Genomic DNA, 15051 nt, shown 5'->3' with positions numbered 1-15051 from the left:
AATTTCATCTAGGAAAGAAATTATACTAGGATTCCCTAGATAAGGTTTGCTGTTTTTTTTTTTTAAGATTTTATTTATTTATTTATTTATTTATTTATTTATTTATTTGAGAGAGAGCGGAGCAGAGTGGGGAAGACAAGCTGAGTCCATGCTGAATGCAGAGCCCAACACGGGACTCCATCTCATAACCCCAAGATCATGACCCAAGCCAAAATCAAGAGTGGACACTTTACTGATGACTGAACCACCCAAGCGCCCCTCCCAAGATAAGCTTTTAAAAGAAGAACAAGGAAGTGTGTAGTTGGGTGCTCGTGTATTTGCACTGAGAAGTTATTGCTCAAATAGTAAAAAATGCAATTATAAATCCACAGTAATTAGAGTACTGCCAGAAGAATAGGCAAATGCATCATGAAAATAGAGTTTAAAAATGAAACAATGTAGCCTCCCAATGTAGGGTGGCTCAGCGGTTTGACTCCTGCCTTCTGCCCAGAACATGATCCTGGAGTCCCGGGATCAAGTCCCGCATCAGGCTCCCTGCATAGAGCCTCCTTCTCCCTCTGCTTGTGTCTCTGCCTCTCTCTCTCTGTGTGTCTCTCGTGAATAAATAAATAAAATCTTGGAAAAAAAGGAAAAAGAAACAATGTACAAATAAGAATTTAGTACCTGAAAGGAAGCTTCTCAAGGCAATGAGTAAAAGATGAACTATAAGGAATGCTATTGTCAAATTGTCTATTATTAGGAAAAGTCAGACTCTTCATCATACCAATCAAAAAAAAAACTGAGTCCAGGTGGATTAAAAACATAAACAGTATGAATGCCTGGGTGGCTCAGCAGTTGAGCGCCTGCCTTTGGCTCAGGGCATGATCCCAGAGTCCGGGGATCGAGCCCCGAATCAGGCTTCCTAAATGGAGACTGCCTTTCCCTCTGCCTGTGTCTCTGCCTCTCTCTCTGTGTCTCTCATGAATAAATAAAATCTTAAAACACACACACACAAACAGTAAAAGAAAAACTATAAAAATAGCTGAAGGAAATACAAGAAAATATAATTCAAGTAACTGGTGAGTCCTTGAACAAGACATACGCCCACACACACAAATGTGCATACGCACAAAGGTTATAAGTGAGGAAATGATAGTTTCGACTGCATTTGAATTTTTAAAAAATTCTGCTGCAAAGGATACCATAAACAGTTAAAAGGCTAACAGACTGAAAAATATATTTGTAACATAAACACCAATCAAGTAATATCCAAATATCCAGAATATATTTTAAAACTCCTAAAGATCTTTTCTTAAAAACCTAAAGATGGGGAAAATATCTAACACTTCATTCCTTGGAGAGGAAAATGCAAAAGCCCCTAAATGTGACCTTGGTGGTAATCATGCAAATGGAAATTAACAATGAAATACCACTTTATCCCAGGGCCCCTGGGTGGCTCAGTCAGTTAAGTGGCTGCCTTGAGCTCAGGTCATGATCTCAGGGTCCTGGGATCTAGCTCTGTTTCCGGCTGCCTGCTCAGCCAGGAGTTTGCTTCTCCTCCTGGCTGAGCAGGAAACCATGGTGGAGATGAGTCCCTACCAACCCTAAGACTCTGAATTTTATCTTATAGCATGTCAGAACTCCTCAGGAACATAATGATTAACAAAGAATTTCTACACATAAACTAACTTCTTATCTCCACATTCAATAAATGTTGAACTTCATATATTTATGTGTCAAGATCTGATACTGAACTTCAAGATCTGATCAAGAACTTCTAAGATCACATACATAATATTCTACAAATGTGCTTTTATATTTCTCTGAAAATATACCAAAATACAGAAGCTAAGGGATTTTCTATATAGTTATTTCCTTGGGTTGATTAACTTAGTAGTACCAGGTAAAACATCTAAACTTATATCAGTTTTAGTTCTCATTTCATTAATTATTTAAGTAGTACTTTTAATCACCCCAAGTTATACTGTAGTAATTTCAGGAAGTGTTGCATAATGCCACAGACATTTAAATCACTAGAGAAGACAAGACATGGTAAGCATAAATGCCTTGCCCAAGTTCAATTAGTACAACCATTTATAAAGGAAATTAATACTAAAATTGAAGACTTCTGAATCCTATTATCTTGCTCCACTGATAATTCACATTTCTTTACCTTTCAGAGAGACACTGATAAGTGAATAGACATAAGAGCTAAAAGTTTCAAGAGTGCCGAACCTGCTTTAAAACTAGTTCTTATAACACTCAAAACAAATAATATATATTAGGTTCCCAAAAGCAATTAATTTATCAGTTACCTCTCTGTATTCAATCAATCAATTACATAATGTTTTACAAACACAAACTTAAAAGCACTTTCTATCCAGTCAGCCCATTCCCAAATTTGTAATGGTAGAATTCCCAAAAATTCTAATGGTGGGCAGAACGGAAGTCCATTAGGGCAGCTAGAAAAAAAAAAAGATAATGTTACAGTCATGTGTCATCTTTGTTTATGAAAAACAGAATATTATATAAAGATTTAAAAATAATACAACTTCATGGATAGAACCACTTAATTCAGAGTTTTTACATTGATGAAGCACAGCAAGAATAAGGAAGTTTTTTTAAAGAGGAAAATCCTTACTTTTTTGAAAATTTTGTGGCTATATAATTGAATTTGATAATTTCAATACTGAGATTGTTTTATTTTAAGTTTTCAATACTAACTTAAAAAACAGTTCGGTTGAATTTTAAGTTTATAACATGGCAGAATTGTACGTCATGTTATAATAAAAGTATTTCATCAACCATCAGTTTTAATGAAGACACTATGCAGGGTACTATGGGTGAACCTAAAAAACAGGGAAGTGGGGATCCCTGGGTGGCTCAGCGGTTCGGCACCTGGCTTTGGCCCAGGGCGCGATCCCGGGGGATCGAGTCCCACGTCAGGCTCCCAGCATGGAGCCTACTTCTCCCTCCTCCTGTGTCTCTGCCTCTCTCTCTCTCTCTATGTCTATCATAAATGAATAAATTAATATTTAAAAAAAACAGGGAAGTGGTTTCTGCAGTTGAAGATCTTACAATCGATAGAATAAAATTAAGTATATAATTGGGGGCTAACCTGAATGACACAGAATACAAGTCCTGCAGAAGTTCCAAAAAGGGAGAGATGATTTGAGGCTGAAATATTTAGGGAAACCTGCAGGTAAAGGGGCAAATTTATTTAGTTATTTTAACAAATATGTTTTACAAATCTATTATAGGACAGGAACTCTGCTGGCACCAGAGTCCAGTGTTGAAACATGACAAATGTGCTGAAAGGCTGGATAAAATTTGGATGTTAGGACAAGAAAGAGAAAACATTCCAAATCAGAAGTACAGAAATAAAGGGCATGGGTGTAAGAATGAGTATACATATGGAAAGATAGCCACCACTTCAATAAGAGCATAGTAGTAAATAACTTGGTTTTAAAAAATATGGTCAGATTATTGAGAACCTTACATTTCCAGGCAGAGCAAACTAAAAGAAGCATTACTAAATGCCTGATCCATGTCAGTCATTTTCATAGCCATGATCTCATTAAATTCTAAGTGTCCAACTCTTGGATTCAGCTCAGGTCATGATCTCAGGACCATAGGATTGAGCTCCATCTGCTTAAGACTCCCTCTCCTGGAGCGGTGGCCGAGCATCTGCCTTCTGCTCAGGGCATGATCCCAGGCCCTGGGATTGAGTCCCGCATCAGGCTCGCTGCAGGGAGTTGCTTCTCCCTCTGCCTATGGCTCTGTCTCTCTCTGTGTGTGTCACTCAATGAATAAATAAATAAAATATTTTTTAATAAAGATTCTCTCTCCCTCTCCTGCCCCTCCTCCACTCAAATCTTTAAAAAATTTATATTACTAAATTAATATAATTAAGTCATTAGTCTATTACCAAATATATAATACATCAAAACGTATTTATTGGTCTACTAAGTTACTGCAATATGCTAAAATTTTCATTAGTACAGTTCTTTTATCATAAATCCCAATTTCATTTATTTCTTTAGAGACTTTGATAATGTCCAAATTTGGTCTAATTATACAAAAGTAATGTTTGCAAATTATTCCTATTGAGGGTACAATGGAATAGCTCCCTCCTATATAGGCAATTCTTAGTGTATAGGTGTTAAAATTATTATATGACTGAAATGGGTCTCTTGAGGACTTGAGCTGCAATCATGTGAGGATGGAGCTTTATCTAAGGAAGATAATATGTATGTCACCCCAATCCCGTCAGGGATCTGGGTAAGAGAAAATCTGTATCCATCAGAATAGGAGGGCCAGGGGCACCTGGGTGGTGCACTTGATTGAATGACTGACTTGGTTTCAGCTTAAGTTGCGATCCTGGGGTCATGGGATTAAGACCACATCAGTTTCCATACTCGCAGGAGTCTGCTTGGGATTTTCTCTCCTCCCCTACCCCCCCCCCAACACACATACATTCTCTCTCTAAAATAAATATATCTTTTTAAAAAAAAAGAATAGTAGAGGGAGATCCCTGGGTGGCTCAGCAGTTCAGTGCCTGCCTTTGGCCAGGGGCATGATCTTGGGGTCCCGGGATCGAGTCCTGCATCAGGTTCCCAGCATGGAGCCTGCTTCTCCCTCTGCCTGTGTCTCTGCCTCTCTCTCTCTATGTCTATCATGAACGAATAAATAAAATCTTTAAAAAAAAAAAAGAATAGGAGAGCCTTAGGTGAGTGGTAGTTAGAAGTTGTATTCTTGCCCTGGATATCAAAGAGATCCGGGTATTAAGGAGAATAGCCCCCATGGAGTGGAAGATAAAATGATACTTTTCCCAAACATGTGGGAAAGATTCTTATGAAATTCTTCCAGAAAGAGGAATGAGATAGGCCCTAGGAGAATGCAGTTGAGGTATTCTCAAGAAATCTGTCTTTGTATAATGGACTCTGTTTTATATTTTCTTTGCTCTTCCATGGATTTATTAACTCTGTTTTGAAAATTCCATTCTCTTTTAGATGTAGTAAGAGTAATCAGGGAAAGGAGATTGGAGGGAAGGTGGTTGCAGCAATTATCAAAATGAGAAAAAGCCAAAGAAAAGGTAAAATTCAGTAGGAGATCCTTCTTCCAAGGTTTAAACCATATAGTTTCTTAATTTTATTTCAGAAAGGGAAGTTCTTTTCTTACAAATGCTAATGCCACTTGCTTTTCAAAGGCCTATGGAGAAGAGAAGGGAAGTGACATTTATTATTTAGCTGCCAGGTATTTAACAAACACCAAATACTATACTTTAATTCTATTCTGTCCTCACATCTACCTTTCTAAGAGATAGGTATAGTATTGCTATTCCCTCTTTATAGAAAACTGGGGCTCAGAGGGATTAAATAACTTATCCCAAGTCACATGGCTAAGTAAGAACATATGAAATCTTATTTCTGAACATCAGACTTGGTGATGTACAAAACTAAGTATCTCACAATCCAAAATAATAAATGACCTAAAATCATATTTGTTTTTTATTGGAAATTTTAATAAATAACTTCTAGTCCATTCAATAAGAATTGTTAAAGAAAGTAAAGAAGAAAACTTTCAAATAGTTTGATCAGTAACTAGTGAAACAGATTATTTGTATTTGAAAAATACTTATAAATGTGCACCTACCCCTGAATGAAGAGGAAACTGGAAGTCAACATAGGGAGCTAGTATTTATATGGTAAGCAACAGGGATTTATGAGTTTTTAAGCAGATGTGTGCTTTGCTGAAAACAGTACTCAGGGAGATTTATTCTGAGTGTAGATGTAAATTAGATTAAAATTAGAGCAATCATGATTAAATCTGTTAGGAGGCTGTTGTAAGAATGCAGGCATGAAATGATGAGGGTCTGATTTATGCTGTGTTTTCCACAGGAAACTGAAAACTCACCCCTCCAGAAATCTCTTTGGCAGAATTTTCTCTGGATCCTCGTAGCTGCAAACTATCACTCTTCTCACTCCTACATCTTCCCAATTGTGTACCCATTTCTGGTGACTTAGATTCCACTCATTTCTATCCCGGGCCTGACCTGCTCCCATTATTTTAGTCCCAGGTTTTGGAATTGTCCTTGGTGCTAGGATTGTCTCTCATCCTTGTCTCACCTCTGCCAACCTGGATTCCTTCTGTGGCTCCTCCTATGACTTGTGTTACTTTGCTTTCCAATCATTCATTACAGTTTAATTCCCAGAGCTTTACTTCTTAAGTGGCTGCCTATTCTGGAATGAGTACATTATCCTTTTCTAGTTCCTAACCTCCTACACTCACCATCTGTCCACTCCAAAGTCCTTGCTGACCCAGCTCAACCCACAGAGAAGACATGAGGACTGAGCATTGAGAAATACACAATCATTAGCAGATATAAAACCAAAGAAACTCTAAAATAGAGGTTTGAAAGGAAGAAGGATATCCAGGATAGTGTAAAGTCACAGAAGCCAATGTATTGCACAGAATCTCAAAGAAAGATTAGAAAGGAAACAATAGTCACTATTTTTTATACCATTACTACATGTAATGGTAAGAGCAGGGGAGGAATGAAGCACCATTTTAAAGAACTAGGACAGGAAAATCAATAAAATAAATCTGTTTAGTTCCATTTGTAAGTGTTGTTTGAACAAACAAGAAAACCTTTGATTTACTTATAACTCCCCAGGCATATTACCTCATAAAGTACAGAGGGGTTTTTTTGTGTGTTTTGGGGAATTTTGTGGTGCACTTTTTTTTTTCAAGAATCTTAGTGACAGGGATCCCTGGGTGGCGCAGCGATTTGGCGCCTGCCTTTGGCCCAGGGCGCGATCCTGGAGACCCAGGATCGAGTCCCACGTCAGGCTCCCGGTACATGGAGCCTGCTTCTCCCTCTGCCTGTGTCTCTGCCTCTCTCTCTCATTCTGTGTGACTATCATAAATAAATAAAAAAAATTAAGAATTTTAGTGACATTAATCACTGTCCCAGTGATCATTCAAAGGAAGATGAACCATGTCTTAGAAAGAAAGAACCTGTGCCCAGTGGGGAAATGAATGTTAAAGCCAGGAGTTAGTGTATATCAAGACTTTCATGAGAAAGTAGATCTGAAAAGAATGTCATCAAGACAACAAATATTCTGGGATGTTATTTTCTTCTAATCCTTCTCTTAATGCTTTGAGTATATTATATATTATTTATTTTGGCATTATTTATTGGTGTCATGTAGCTTCTGAGAATGGAGAATTCTATCCAAGGAATCCTAGTTGGCTGAAGAAACAGAAAGGTTTTCAATCATCAACTACTGTATAACAACACAAAACTTTGTGGTATGAAACCGCAATGATTTATTGTTTCTCACAATTCTCTGCGGGTTTACTGGGTTATTTTTCTGCTGGTCTCATCTAAGCTCACACATGAAACTTCACTCAGCCGGTAGTCAGTTTGGACAGCTGGGCCTTTCTCTCTTCCCTCCACTATTACCCCTGGCTTCTTCAGGGCATGGTGGTCACAGGGCATTATTCCAAGATGGTAAAAGAGGCTAAAAGGATTAAGGACTAGCCTTGGAAGTTGAACAATGTCATCTGCCATATTCCTGTTAATCTAAGCAGGTTACAGGGGCAGCCCATTCAAAAAATGGGGAAAATCGTCTCCATCTCATGATGGAAGGATAGGCAGTCACACCGTAAAGGTGTATTAACATAGTAGTTGTGATTCATGGGGACCATTGTTAAAATCTACCACACTCTACCCTTAGGCCCCAGTGATTCACATCTGTCCCACATGATTCTCCCCCTTCTAATATTCCCCAAGACCCATCCAATCATAGCATCAAGCTCAGAATCTATAATTTCATAATCTGCACCAGGTCAAGAGGTCAGTGAGACTCTTTGAGTATAGTTCTTAGATTCAGACACCTATGAAACAAAAAGACAAGTTATCCTTCATTCCCTCACATACCCAATGGATATTGGAGAAATAGAAAACCACATTATACTAGATACTGCTATCTAAAAAAGGGGAATGAGAAATGTACAACAATCACTGGTCCCTCCAAAGGTAGGCACTGTTCCTTGACAGGAGCCCTGTTCTGTTCTCTTGGAGTAATTCCCTAATAGTTATTTTCCTTGGTTCTTGGTAGCAGCCTCTGGATTCCTGGCTCTGCCCTCTGATATCAGCACTCATAAAGAGGGAAGTTTTATAAAACAGTGGGACAAGTCTCTAGCAAGCACCAATGTTCCTTAACTGATATTTAAAAGCCTACTAGGAAGCCTTGTGTGGCATACTGTTGGTAGCAAAATCTGTTCCCCAGTAGCCAACCAAAGCTTCATTTTCATAATAAAAACCATTTATGAAAAACCCACAGCAAATATCATTCTCAATGGGAAAAAATTGAGAGCTTGTCCCCTCAGGTCAGGAACACGACAATGATGCCCACTCTCGCCACTATTGTTCAAAGTAGTATTAGGAGTCCTAGCCTCAGTAATTGGACAACAAAAAGAAATAAAAGGCATTCAGATTGGCAAAGAAGAAGTCAAACTCTCCCTCTTCACAGATGACATGATACTGTATGCAGAAAACCCAAAAGACTCCACCTCGACATTGCTTGAACTCATACAGCAATTCAGCAACATGGCAGGATACAAAATCAACACACAGAAATCAGGCATTTCTCTACACTAACAATGAGACTGAAGAAAGAGAAATTAAGGAATCAATCCCTTTTACAACTGCACCCAAAACCATAAGATATCTGGGAATAAACCTAACCAAAGAGGTAAAGGATCTATAACCTAAAAGCTACAGAACACTTTTGAAAGAAATTGAGGAAGACACAAAGAGATGGAAAAACATTCCATGCTCATGGATTGGAAGAATAAATATTGTGAAAATGTCTATTCTACCCAGGGCAATTTACACATTCAATGCAACCCCAACAAAATACCATGGTCTTTCTTTGCAGAGTTGGAACAAATAATCCTAAGATTTGTATGGAACCAGAAAAGACCTCAAATAGCCAGAGGAATGTTGAAAAAGAAAAGTAACACTGGGGACATCACAATGCCTGACTTCAAGCTGTATTACAAAGCTGTGATCATTAAAACACTGTGGTACTGGCACAAAAGCAGATATATGGATCAATGGAAGAGAATAGAGAACCCAGAAATGGACCCTCAACTCTATGGTCAACTAATTTTCGACAAAGCAGGAAAGAATATCCACTGGAAAAAAGACAGTCTCTTCAATAAATGGTGTTGGGAACATTGGAGAGCCACATGCAGAAGAATGAAACTTGACTTTTCTCTTACACCATATACAAAGATAAACTCAAAATGGATGAAAGATTTAATGTGAGACAGGAATTCATCAAAATCCTAGAGGAGAACACAGGCAGCAGCCTTTTTGACCTTGGCCACAAGAACTTCTTACAAGACATGTCTCTAAAGGCAAGGGAAACAAAAGCAAGAATGAACTGTTGGGACCTCATCAAGATAAAAAGCTTCTGTGCGGCAAAGGAAACAGCCAACAAAACTAAAAGGCAGCCTACAGAGTGGGAGAAGATATTTGCAAATAATATATCAGATAAAGGGCTAATATCCAAGATCCATAAAGAACTTATCAAACTTGGGATGCCTGGGTGGCTTAGCAGTTGAGCATCTGCCTTCTGTTCAGGGCATGATCCCAGGTCCTGGGATTAAGTCCCACATCAGGCTCCATGCAGGAGCCTTCTCCCTCTGCCTATGTCTCTACCTCTCTCTGTGTGTCTCTCATGAATAAATAAATAAATAATTTTTATAGAGAACTTATCAAACTCAGTACTCAAAAAACAAACAATGCAGTCAAAAAATAGGCGGAAGACATGAATAGACGTTTCTCCAAAGAAGACCTACACATGGCCAATAGGCATATGAAAAAATGCTCTACATCACTTGTCATCAGGGAAATACAAATAAAACCACAATGAGATACCACCTTTCACTGGTGAGAATAACTAAAATAAATAAGACAAGAAACAACAAATGTTGGTGGGGATGTGGAGAAAGGTGAACCCTCTTACACTGTTGGTGGGAATGCAAGGTGGTACAGCCACTCTGGAAAACAATGTGGAGGTTCCCAAGAAGTTAAAAATAGAGCTACCCTATGACCCAGCAATTGCAGTACTGGGTATTTACCTCAAAGATACTGATGTAGTGAAGCACCAGGACACCTGCACCCCAATGTTCATAGCAGCAGTGACCACAATAGCCAAACTGTGGAAGGAGCCACAATGTCCTTCGACAGATGAATGGAAAGAGAAGATGTGGCATGTATATACAACAGAATATTACTCAGCCATCAGAAAGAATGAATAGCTACCATTTACACTGACGTGCATGGAACTGGAGGGTATTACACTGAGTGAAATAAGTCAGTCGTAGAAAAACAATCATCATATGGTTTCACTCATATGTGGAATATAAGAAATAGTGAAAGAGACCATAAAGAAGACCATTTCCCCTAATGGGGAAAAATTAGAGAGGAAGACAAACCACGAGAGACTCCTAACTCTGGGAAACAGAGGGTTGCTAAAGGGGAGGTGGATGGCAGGATGGGGTAATTGGGTGACAGGCATTAAGATGGGCACATGATGTGATGAGCACTGGGTGTTATATGTTGGCAAATTGAATTAAAATTAAAAACAAACTTTTTTAAAAATTCATTTTCTTTAGGTAAAAACCTAAAAAGCCTGAGGTTTAGAAAAGAAAAGTATTTTTGTTATTGTGTATCTTCTTCTGGAAGTAATGACCTTTATGTTCTTTTTATGTTTTAAGCTATTAAATAGTTTGTTCCTTCAGTTAGATTCTTACACCTCTTCCCATTTCACTAATTCTTTTCTCTACATTTTTATCTACACTTATCCTACCTTTGATAATTGCTTTTAGCCCTGTAATTTTCATGTTAATATATGGCCACTGACAGCTTGATTTTCTGGTCCAGTGTATAATACAGACGTTATTCCACTTAATATCCATAATTTTCTCCTCTTGCTCTAATAGACATGACACTTTGTACTTCTTGTTCTGTGTCTGTATTTTACGTGCATACTAACTATAATTTTATTCTGTGTACTTTGGGGAGTAACAACAGGAATATATCAAATCACATTGCTTTTTCCAGTTTACTTTTTCTAGTGATAATGGAGATTAAAAATTGCTAGACGTTTACTGTAGCTATAATATTAGTCACGTTGTCTGATTTCTAATTCACAAATATAATTAGGTTAAGTAGTTTATTTTGAAGAAAATGCCTTAATTGAGATAGAAGTCATATTATAGACAGTATTAATAAATTCTGATAACATATTAAGTCTCTAATAATGCTTTTTCACCATGATCCTTTTAAAATACTAATTTACATACCTTATCATCTTGAAGGCATCTTAAGTCCTTTAAGGAAGTAGACCTTCTTTATAATAATCATAATCATAATTATATGTATAGCTAACATTTATTAAACACTATGTATTAAGTACTAAATACTTTATATAGGTTATCTTATTGGAAGGGCACCTGGGTGGCTCAGTTGGTTAAGCCTCTGCCTTCAGCTTAGGTCATGATCCCAGGGTCCTGGGATCTGTACTCTCTCTCTCTGTTGAATAAATAAATAAGTAAATCCTTTAAAAAAAAAAACTTTAAAAAAAGATTATCTTATGGATTACTATAACAAATTAATGAAACAGATACAAAATCAAGATTAGCATGTAGGCTCGGTTAACTCAAAGGCCACATGGTGGACCACTACCCTATATTGACTGATAATGAGTATCCATGGCCTTAAAATGATCACTTGGCAAACTTAGGACAAAGGAAGTTGCATTTATAATAATGTTCTTATTCTGGCATAATTTGTTTTACATCCTGAGCCTGAAAAGAAATCCTAATGTATATAATTTGATGAAATATGTATAATCTTTAAAATTTTTCATATGCTTTATATTAATGCATTTGTCACCATGATGTTGTTGAATATTTATTTAGATTTTGTCAATTGCTTCTCTAGTTTGACAGAAGACTAAATACAAACAATCTGGAAGCAGTTTCTGTAAGGTCTGGCTTACAAAGTAAACAGAAAAGACCTTCTATAATTGTGAGTCCAAATACTAAAGGTGATTAGTGAGAGAAAGAATAAAACATATCAAATTAATAAATACAATATCAGAGATAACATGAGAATATTCATAACCTGCTCTTAAAAGTATAAGCTCACAACTTTTACAAATATAAAATTTTAATTATCCATATTTGTCTTCAGTCAAATTCTTCAATCTATAAATGGAACATATTTCATGTATGCATGTTTTACTTCAGGAAATATGTAGGGTCATTTTTACAGTGCATAAAATAATTTTTTTAGTAATTGAAAATTATCAGTCCTACTAATGTAATAGACATGCCATGATGTGACACCTTGTTATATCAGATTTTCAAAGACTTATTTTTCTGAATATCTAAGTTCAGAAACTTCAAGCCTATGTAAAAATGAAATATACCAATGACTATATGTGTATTCTATATGGTATATATATGCTCTTCTTTACAAAAATATTTGTTAAAAAATGCTTGTGAATAGTAGTTTCTCAAATTTCAAAGCCTGATGTAATTGTACTAGTCTACATTTCTCATATATTTATATGTTTCAACTATACTAATTTTTAGTGTCTCTGTGACATAAGAATCCAGGTATAAATATATAAAAGATTATATTCCTTCTATGTTTTAATATTCTTAAATACCTGACATTTATTTACATGGATACATTTTAATTAAGTTGTAGCTCAGAAAGTTTTCTGCTATTGTAATTAGTCTATTATTTGTAGAACTCTTTCATATTAACTCAATTTCAGGATGCTTGATTAAAGTATTTAGATTGTCTTTGGTGTCAAGTTACATCTTTAAAAATTATCTGTGAAGGAATTATTTAATACCACATTACTGGTAATTTAAATTTAAATTATTTTTCACTATTATTCTTAGAGTTCTAAAAGTTATCTAGAAAGTTTTTTATTAAGAAATGATTTACTGAAATGTTAAAAGAAAAATACCTTCAACCTTATAAACATCTTTTATATTGCAGATATCGAAGCAGAAAAGCATAATAGAAAGCAAAAGGAAAGAAATGTCACCACACAGGTAAATATTCTGCTAAACAACCATTGTATTTCTCCAGTACAAAATTTAGACTATCGGCGCTATACGTAGTATTTATTCATCATGCTTAAAATTTCTTAACCAAGTAATTACTGCCTGTTGTTTCTGGGTTTTGTTTTTTCTTTATTGTAAATATTTTTTGTTCTTTCATTCAACAAATATTTACTCATTCCACTGTAAGAAGATAAGACTGTTATTCCTAAGCTTTCTCATAAACCACAACCTGTTTGGGGTTCTAAATATTAAGGCAAAGAGGACAGAGACCAGTCTGGCTTATAGTCACAGATGCTTATTAAATATTATTGACTTCATGATTTCTTCTGATAACTTGGAAGTACGGGATTCAACATTTTCAGTCTATTCTCAACCTAGCCACCAGCATAATCCTATAAATGTAACTCATTTCAAGTCACTTCTTTACTTTAAACCCTTTCATGGCATCCCATCTCACAGAGTAAAAACCGGTGTCTTACCTATTAGCCTCTGTGGTCTGGCCCCAGTATTTTTTCTCTGACATCATCTTCTACTACTTTCTCTTTTACAACATTCAGGACACACTGGACTCTGTGCTATTCCTCAGAAACCCCAGACATGCATGACACTTTTCTACTCTTCCTACCTGGAGCATCCTTGAACCCAGATAATCATGTACCTCCCTGCCCTCACCTTCTTCAGATCTTTCCTCAAATGTCATCTTTTTGGAGGGTCCTTCCCTGGCCATTCCCTAATTAAAGAAGTAAAGTTTGAAAAAATGTTTATATAAATTAAGAATTCCTCTCTACATTACAACATTTTTTAAACTCCTCCAAATTTTCCTGTTCCACATTACCATAACTAAAACATCCCATAATCAGCAGTTGGATTATTATATGCAGAAATAAAAATGACCTTGGCATAAGCTCACAGTTTATCCTTAGGCAAGTGGAAGATAAAAAGACACCAGCTCCATAAGGTCATCTGGCTTTCTCTTGTGGGCTCTTGATATCTTGTGATATGCAGTGCCTGCCCAATAACATATGAAAGCACCCTTTCTTTTTAAAGATTTTATTTATTTATTCATGAGAGACACACATAGAGAGGGAGAGAGAGAGGCAGAGACATAGGCAGAGGGAGAAGCAGGCTCCCTGCAAGGAGCACAATGCAGTACTCAATCCCAGGACCCCGGGATCACTCCCTGAGCTAAAGGCAGACACTCAACTGCTGAGCTACCCAGGCATCCCTGAAAGTACCTTTTGTAACCAAAGAGCTCAACCAAAGATCAAGGGCTCAGAGGTGTCCTCCCCAATGCCCAGCATTATTATATGAGGCCCAAATACAAAATACAGAAAGGACCCCAGCTCTACCCATGTAAAGCAATGCAAAAAAAGATATAAACTATACTAAAAGAACTCAGAATATTGAAAAAAACCAAAGCACTATCTTCATGCCAAAGATGAGAAAACATGCTAGGGTAGACTGTATATCTCACCAACTTTCAATGGAGTATCCAGTTGTTGTTTTTTGTTTTGTGTGTGTGTGTGTGTTTGTTTTTTTTTTTTTTAGAGATTTTATTTATTTATTCATGAGAGACACAGAGACAGAGAGAGGAACAGACATAGGCAGAGAGAGAAGCAGGCTCCATGCAGGGAGCCTGACATGGGACTTAATCCCAGGCCTCCAGGATCACACCCTGGGCTGAAGGCGGCTCTAAACTGCTGAGCCACCTGGGCTGCGTGAGTAGCCAGTTTTTTAAGCTTCCTTAGTACCAACCTCATAGAGCACAGTCAGCAGAATTGAAAATACCAAGGACTCTATACTGAGTAAAGTAATCTCTGTTCACTAAATTTGCCATGTTGTTTCATGACTTCTTTGCAATAAAAAAAAGATACTGTTTGACTTAAAACACCCTTCTCCATCTCT

Source organism: Nyctereutes procyonoides, unplaced genomic scaffold (assembly GCF_905146905.1).
Source record: "Nyctereutes procyonoides isolate TBG_1078 unplaced genomic scaffold, NYPRO_anot_genome, whole genome shotgun sequence".
Classification (NCBI taxonomy): Eukaryota; Metazoa; Chordata; class Mammalia; order Carnivora; family Canidae; genus Nyctereutes; species Nyctereutes procyonoides.
Note: the sequence above shows the minus strand (reverse complement) of the source record.